Below are 8,824 nucleotides of genomic sequence, written 5' to 3'. Positions count from 1 at the left end.
ATCCTTACAACAACATATAACACGGATAAAGTAGACGCGTAATGCTTAGAAAAATGCTATCACTCACAATAAAGTCTTTTTGAATTACAGTATACTAGAGTAGATACAAGGTTTAGCAGTCGTCAATAGTGAAAATATCATACAAGTTGGAGCTCCTCTAGTTCCCTGGAAAGTTTTTTCTTCTTCTTGCATTGTGGTATCCATCTAGTCTGAAAACTCTTTTGATCTTATGATATGGACTCTCAATGCGTAAATTGAACACGCTTTTTTCATTAATCGAAATGAAATGCTGTAAACTTTAGCTTTATATTCGCCTATGGTTATTCCCACGGTTTCTTGTCTAAATTCCCTTACTCGCAGTTTGATTTTACAATCTCTATGTTCATTTTATATAGATGTTATGGTGACGTCATATTGACTGCAGCAGTTTTGATTTCAAGGTTTTTGGCATACCGCGAAAATAGTTAAAATCAAACGATAACGAAAATAAGACTATTCGGTAATGATATTCATATATTCGTTGCACAGTCTGTCTTTATCTGTGGCTGAGCTAACAGAGATGATAAGATATATACTGATCAATGCCTAAATTTAAATTTTGTCAATAAATTATGGATTTTGAATCAATGCGTATGGCGGAGATAAGAGAAAAACCAGCGGATTGCGATTCACACGTGTTGTCCCAACCCTTCAATGTTCAAGAGGCTGCACATCGCATCAAAACTAATGGGAGTCTGAAATGGCGCGGAACAGCACCAGTAATCTAAATGTCTCTGCTTTTCTCCGTTAGTCCACTTTTAAAAAACAGATCCATGACACTTAAAAGGTTATGTCGTATATTTTTGTTAATTGATAAAACTCATAGACGAGCTTAAAGCCTCTCAATAAAGAGAGGGATTAATGGCGGAATGCTGACGTAAAGGAGGATGTTAATGGCGGTTAAACGGCCAGGTAATACTATCATATTTCAGGACGATATTACTCAAGGTTTACCTTCAAATCCCTCATTGATTACCCCCAAATATGAAAATTGTACTTTTCAATTAAAAGATCATGAAATATGCCATTAAAAATTGGGACAAGTAAATGCATGTTTAGGATAACGGGGACATAAAAGATACCTCACGTTTAAAACGTTTGGGAAATAATGATATGGCTTTCCTCGTGTGTTCTGGTTACTGATAGTCCACATAAAATTCATCAATTTATAATGGTATGTTGTAAAGAAAAGGGAATTCATTCAAAAGAGAATTTGTAAAAGTACAAGATGCACGTAAACCTGAACGGGTGTACTATGGTTCTATTCAAAACTTACAGAGAAGTTGATAAACTTCGAGCACTTCAGACAAGAACATATACTCTAAAATGGAGCTGCATGGTGAAGATTTGCATGTCCGCAAAGATGCCACCATTGAGGATTTAAACATCCCTGTGGTACATCCTATTCGAAGCGGTAAGATTGTGACCAAAACGTAAAACAAAAGATATTAAAATATGAAAGAAACAATGGCGATGTTGCTTTTAGCTTGTATCAAGAACACCATATCTAGACTACCAAAGTCATAATGCACGATTCATGACACACTCAAGCATACTCTCCGGGACGATAGCATAGTGATTTAAATCAATAAACAACTTATTAGGATACTAATTAATTTCAATCAAAAGTGTGCATCCTGATTGCTTTGCTGCCTTGCGGAAATACATCGTTCCTCAATGGCGGATGAGGATGTCAAAGAAGCGATCTTGAATCTTAAATATTTCCCCCACTTCTTCAGTCAGGCGACAGGGAGAGATATGACAAAATGAACTCTACATTGAAATACGGCACTGCTGGGAAAGATAATTAAGAAAAATAAATTTTCATTCTCAGAAAATCTCAGTTTACAATATTCATCCATTAAGAATAGATGTTTTATCTAGTCATCTGATCACCATTCAGATAAATACCTATGACGTCATTTCATATTAGATTCTGATTATCAAGGTGAGCCCATTAATTCATGCAAACATTTGTGTAAAATTTATGTACTTCGTCAAATCATCATCAATATGCACATGATTTGACTGGATTCGTTTGAATGGTTTATGTTTGCTAGGTAAGACAGCAAAATTTGCTCTCTCCAGACCACTAGCCTTCTCTACCCTATATTAATCCCTATTCCTAAATACGCTCGTTTTCGCTGGATGATGACAAGTATTGTCAGAAGTTTTTTGTCGTACATAGAGGAGGCATGCGCCGGTCATTGTTACAGCACAAAGGATGATGCAGCCCCAGTGATCACTGCAACTGCTGCCTGTAACTGAATCTCTAGCGCAAGGGGTTTTTAAACTGAGATGAATTTGAATATCAGACTTTGTTATGTAAAGTAACAAATTTATGCCAACAAAAGATGCAACAATAATTCGTTTTAAAACATTGTTCATGTATAATTTACAAGATCTAATGATGCGTTTGGGGAATGAAGGGGCTGGATCTTTATTTCCGAGAGGTTTTCCAGCTTAGTTAAGGGGTTTATTATCAACGCCGCATCCCCTTCTCAGGGCAGGTGGAAGGGGAGTTAAGGCAGTCTTGCTGGTTTAACAATAGACACCCGAAGCGTTTAACAATCGTTATGGTGCTCAATGTCATCATACAAAGAAACTGGAAAATTTATTATAATGGGAAATGAAATGACATTTACGTAAAGCACAGTAATTTTGTGAAAATTGAAACTGGGGGATGGAGTATACATTGTTTATTTGTATAAACAACTGTCAAGCCTGATCAGGGGCTTTAGAAATGTGGTGAGAATAGCGTTTGATCGCACATTGATGCCTTGAACAGTGTTTGGTCTACACATGCTTGTACCGCATTCCAAATGTTTTGGAGTTTTGTTTCAAACGGTGCCACATCATTTGATATTGGAAAATGAATAGCTTTAGGAGAGTAAAGCATTATATTTCGTTTTCAAATAGAGAGGAAAATCAGATAAATTCAAATGAAAAACCAACTTGTGGCTCTTATTATTCATGACAAGACTACAATTATGTTATGAATTGTGGAAAGTGGAATAATGAAATCATAAAATGGCATAACATTGTGAAAAATGCAGTGATAACCACTCGATATACGGTTATCCGCTCTATATTGTCACAATCGTCAATATTGGGGGTCTAACTGATTCCAAAATACGATAAAAATCAGAGGGGAGAGGGGGAAAGGGGGTTTGTTTGCAATTTAATGATCCTCCTATTATCTATGTGGTTAAAGGTGATCCGATAGAGATGTCCAATTATGGTCAACGCAATCACAGTTGTCTATCTGCCAACATGTGTAGTAATTTGTGAACATGACATTAAATTGGCGATATCTTCAATCGTCTAGCAGCTCTCGGCGGTGAAAAAGGGCCTAATTAGGTCTGTATTGATGTGTATCACGAATGTTAGCGCGAGATGGGGGCTAGGACAATATGTAAGCTCTCCAATGACGGTCAAAGTGCTGTTTATTAATAAATCTCATTTCATTCCAGCTTGGAAAAAATCTTCAGGGAAATTCTGGGATTGCAGAGCGAAAGAGAGAGAGAGAGAGAGAGAGAGAGAGAGAGAGAGAGAGAGACAGAGAGTTAGAGTTAAAACACAGGTGTTGAAACTACGATAGTAATCGGAGAAATTTTTATCTTGAACATCTTTCCATCTCTTAAAGTTTTTTTCTTCGTCATGTAAAATGCTAACACCATCATCACCTGCTCGATAGATTTGAATATCTCACTGTAGACTTCCAAAAATTTGCATCAGAATTACTCAACCTATTAGGTAACTCTTCAAGATATTCATTTGATCTCCTCTCTAAGCAGAGCGCCAGAGACGAGAATCAAGAACTACACTCTGTGTCCAACAATAAACGGGCACTGGGAATTTCTCTTTCATGAAGTATAAAACAGCAATTACCAAAAATAATTTTTAATTATGATTTTCGCGACATAGCCATTTTAAGGCTTTGTATGAAAAGAAAAAATATTTAAGATATCCCCCAAATGTGTTGAGCAATAAAAGACCACTAAAATTTCTATGAAGCCTTTTCAACTATATTTAATGAAATCAATTAGGACCATATTGCAGTATAATTTATTTTCAATGCGACAGTCAATCTCACTGGTCTCTTGTTGCGATCGGCAGGTACCCTATCTCAAGGTCTCGGGGATCACAAAATATACATTACGCTTCATATATGAAAGATCAAAGCCTTAACGAAAAGGCCGACTCATCCAGCCAAGACCGAGGGGTCGCCTTTTATGTTTTAAGCACTATATATTTATCTCTAAAGGTCTTAAACAGGCAGCAACCAAAACAAGTGAAAAAACATATTTAAATGAGATTTTGGGTACCATAAGGATGTTCCCCGATTGCGGCGTTTTGTTGTTTCCTGATTTTGTCATTAAGCAATTGCAAAACAAATCGATTACGACACTTGAGTGTTTGATGTTTTTTCTATTCTCATTACGGTAATTAATTTTTCATTTCCATGTGGGCTTCATAATGGGAAGAACTCGTACATGGTCGGTTAATTGACAAATACTGGCTCTGCTCTTGAAGAATGCAACAAAACATTTCGAATAGTTGAATTTTATTTATCTCTTTGTCTTTTGTTAATTCAATGTTTTCTTATTTCCGCTGAATAAATGAGTAAAATAAATTCCATATATCATTTATAGGCTCATAGTAGGTGCTATAAAACGATTTAAAAAACAAAAGTGAATCATTTCACTAAATAATGCAGTTGCAGAAATTGTCTTTTTATTAATGATATCGTCTTTAGGCTTATAGATTATAAAAGTAACACTCGGATTCTAAACCAAAAGTTCTAGACTGAATTTCCGGAATCTTAGATGACTTCCTGAAAAGCTTGTTCTTATAACAGCAACTGTACACACATCAAGTCTTCCCTACACGCCCTCAAAATACACCGTGCTGTACATGCTCAAAATACACCGTGCTGTACATGTTCAAGCTGTTGGTTTCAGAAAAAAACTCATTGAGGTTAAAACTGTCATTTTCAGAAATCAAATTTTTTACCATATGAATATATTCTTACCTTTGATAAAGGTTTAAAAATCTTGTTGTAAATCCAAACTGCATTGATTGTCCTGTAAAAGTATAAAGTGTTCATGTTTACACTAAACATTTTATACAATCAGTGGTATTCTATAGATTTCTCAGCTCTTTATATCTTTCAATATCATCATAAAATTATTTTTATTCAATTTTCAACAATTGTCAACGAACAACAATGGAGCATCTATTGTAAATCAGTGTGAACCATAAAATTTTGCGATACATAGGCATTCTCTTGTGTAACTGAAAGACTCAATAATATGTCATTGAATTAAGTGTTATATCATACAGCAAAAACCCGCCCTTTCATAATGCAGATATTTAACACTTAATGCAATTTATAGATTGTAGAAATTGAATATGAATAAAATTTAGTCTAAAAACATTGTTCCTTTTACATGTAAATTATATTACACATGGCGAAACAGAAATCTAACTATTCATTCAGACTGTTTCCTCTTTACAAAATTTACCCCAACATTAATACATTCGTTAAGTTTATTGAATTTCTTTAAAAAGAAAAAGGGAAAAGAGAAACATTTTTTCCCTGATGTCTCGTATCAAGCACCAAATCCATCTAGACAGAAATCACGTGATCGTATTGTATCTTTATAGCTAAAGAATACGTTTATCAAAAATGTTAGTTGTCAAATGAAGCAGGCCAAGTTCTCAAATGATGCATACACAAGAACGTCGGCCTTTGGCTCCTAGTATCTTTTTAGTACAGAACGCTGAACGCCATGGTAATTTTACCAGCATCTCTTCTCACAATTAAACTGGAGCACAATCAAGTTAAAGTTACACTTCATTACTTTTGTTTTTTACCCCGAGAAAAATAATTTTGACACAAGCTGTGCAAATACCGTCATATTTAATAAAGTAATATCAGATGAAAGTGAAGTGATCAGAAGTGAAACTGGGATGCCACATTTTTGTATCCATCCGAATTGGTATCAAACTCAATTATGTCTGTACAAAGGATTTTCCATCTTTCATCACGCCAGCATTTTATATCCTTTAAGAAAACGACATGAAAAGGGAAAGAAAGTCTTATTTAATGTTTGTCAGTATGTGGCATTTTATGTGCATTAAAATAGGTACATATCACAACTGGAGAGAAGAGTTCAAGGGCTATCTTGAAGAAAATCGGTTCATATGGAAATGTTAGGTATATGGTATAATCAGGGGGAGACAACTCGACCATAACGAAATTATAGGCAAATTAAAACTGCACCAATGCAGCATGCATTTACGACTAGACACTTGAACCGCAGACAAATTCACAAAATATACAAAAAGCAAGAAAATGCGATCAGTCACGGTTTTAAAACAGTGGGTTTTGGGACTGTCGACTATTATAATGTAAGAGATGTTATCAAGGATTAGGTTATGTCATAGCAGGTCTAGGTGGCTCAAGCAAAAATTATTTTTGATCCTTTCAATGTCACTTTTAATCCTTAAAATACATAAGCACTAGCACGATTATGGAAAGATTAGCATGTATTATGCACAAGTACGCGCATCATTACCATTAATTACACTCAAAAACCCGCCGAATGTCGTCTGTTTCATTAAAACGCCAAATATCACGTTATATTTGTCAAAATTCAATGAAGAATATCATATATAATTTAACATACTGAATGAGTCTTTTAAGCATTAAATTTGGCCTACAATAACGTCAACAAGAATGAAGAAAGGCCAGAGCAGGTTAACAAGCTTCATTTTCAGGATACGTCAACAGTTTACTGCATGCAAGCAGAACACATTTCTGACATGCACATTAAGCTTTATAAATATTAATTAAAACATATATAAGAGTTTCTGAGACCCAAAACACAGGGGAGAGCTATGTATTTTTGCAGTATTTCATTGCAACAGTCATGGTCGTTGGATGAATGACACAGTGATGTTGCATTTTCAAAAGAGGTTTTGACAGCTTTTAATGAAAGTGGCAAGAAAATTTCAACAGAAAAGAAAACATGGGCACACATTTTTTTTTCTGTCGGAAGAAAAACCCTGATATCAATGGTTGGGAAAGAACTCGAATCCTCGAGAACCTCCACATAATTCACAAGACAGAAAATCGTTCCTCGGTGTAACACAGAGAATAGAGGAAACTAGATTTGTTCATTTTGAGCAGTAACTTAATTAGAGACAAATATTTTCTCATAAAACCCCCTAATCTTTGTTTGAAATCGGGGTATAATTGTTTCATGGAGGTGACCCGCTACGACTTTGATTTTCTTGAGATACATAGCTTGACTGGCACCGGTGATAATATCGCTATTAAATCGTAGGCAATCGAGTTTTTTTGACACAGTGGTATCGTGCTGGAATCTTACCCCGTAAAATAATCCCTCCAAGATGACAATCGGAGGAGCGGGAACCTTGAACGAATGCCAGATTTGAAACTTGGGTGGAAAATAGACCAACAATCGCTATGTTGGAGAGTGGGGGTCGGCTTTTGGGCGCCAGGAAGAAGAAATCTAACTGATTAATCTGGCTAAAAGATGACCACTTTTCATCCAATCGGTTCCCACAGATACCAGAAATGTATCTACTACCATAGTAAAGAATGCTTCAAAACAAAACGTTAAGGAAGTTTCTTAACATAATAAAATTACACTTATAATATCTGGTGACATGTTGAAATACTTTTAGGGGTACATCACCTATCTTTTATGGTTAGAAAATAAGATTGAAAGCATAATTTGCCTGAATATCTGGATGTGGGATATTATCCCATCACTAATGTGGAATTGTAGAATTACATATGTAATTTCAAATCCTTCAACCGTAAATGGAATGTTTAATGGTTAAGAAAATTGCGTACCCCTGCAAAAACAAAGCAATAAAGATTATTTAAAATGTCTTTGTTCAGTCAAGCAATTACATCTGGAATTTTACATTGACGTGAAAACCACCCCCTTTCAAATGGTAAATGAATGTTTATTACAGCCTCGTCTTGTTTTAGCAAGGATTTGAAGGATTACTTGTAAATTTCCAAAAACGAGCGACATCGATAGCATCCCTGTAGATTACATACACGAGGACACAGGTCTACATTTCCCACCTATGTCTTTTTCTCCTGCAGTGATACGTTGTACAACAATGTTCAGTCAGAGTGTTTGTTATTCCCCCCATATATATACATGTAGCACATGTCTGAAATAAGAGTGTTAACAGTTTCACCATAGGGGCTACCACTTAAAAATTGTTTTGCAATCGACCAAGAAATGAAAAATTGCCATATTAAGTGTTTTTAGATATAATGTTTTTTTTTTTTTTTGTAAGATTGATTAGAAAGCGTACTCGGTTGCATTTCTTATCCTAGTTTTGTTTTTACCATATCGCATGCATGTCCACGTCACCTTTAAACCAAATCGTGGAAGTATCAGTGGTGTCTTTCGTGCGAATTATTCAGGAGACTGAGAAATAAGGGATTATGTTATTTTTTTCAGCTAGGGATGAATAACAAAGCCGATCAAATGATAACGGATCGGCCTACACACGATGTGTGTTCGGATTACTGAAGGAATTCGGGACAATTTAACACCAGTCCCGCTGTGATGATTGGGTACTTATTCCGTATGCCCCTACTATCCCAATCAGAGACGGTCACCTGTAGAATTAGTGTACTGGACTGGTTCTAGGGGTCAGAGAGAGAGAGAAGGAGAAGAGACAGACAGAGAGAGAGAGACAGAGAGAGAGAGACAGAGAGGCTGGT

At 35.6% G+C, this 8,824-nt stretch overlaps 1 long non-coding RNA gene across 1 annotated transcript in view; it reads right to left on the bottom strand.

Moving 5' to 3' along the window:
• Window positions 1-4,803: 4,803 nt before the first annotated feature.
• The window catches only part of LOC125657721 (uncharacterized), a 28,120-nt gene continuing 24,099 nt past the window's right edge, over window positions 4,804-8,824 (bottom strand). Inside the window, exons 4-5 of the long non-coding RNA XR_007363458.2 lie at window positions 5,075-5,126; window positions 4,804-4,990 (exon numbers count right to left, since the gene is read on the bottom strand). This is a non-coding gene — a long non-coding RNA (uncharacterized LOC125657721). The remainder of the gene's footprint in view (window positions 4,991-5,074; window positions 5,127-8,824) is intronic.

This window comes from Ostrea edulis, chromosome 9 (assembly GCF_947568905.1).
Source record: "Ostrea edulis chromosome 9, xbOstEdul1.1, whole genome shotgun sequence".
Classification (NCBI taxonomy): domain Eukaryota; kingdom Metazoa; phylum Mollusca; class Bivalvia; order Ostreida; family Ostreidae; genus Ostrea; species Ostrea edulis.
This window is presented reverse-complemented; position numbering and strand designations above follow the sequence as displayed.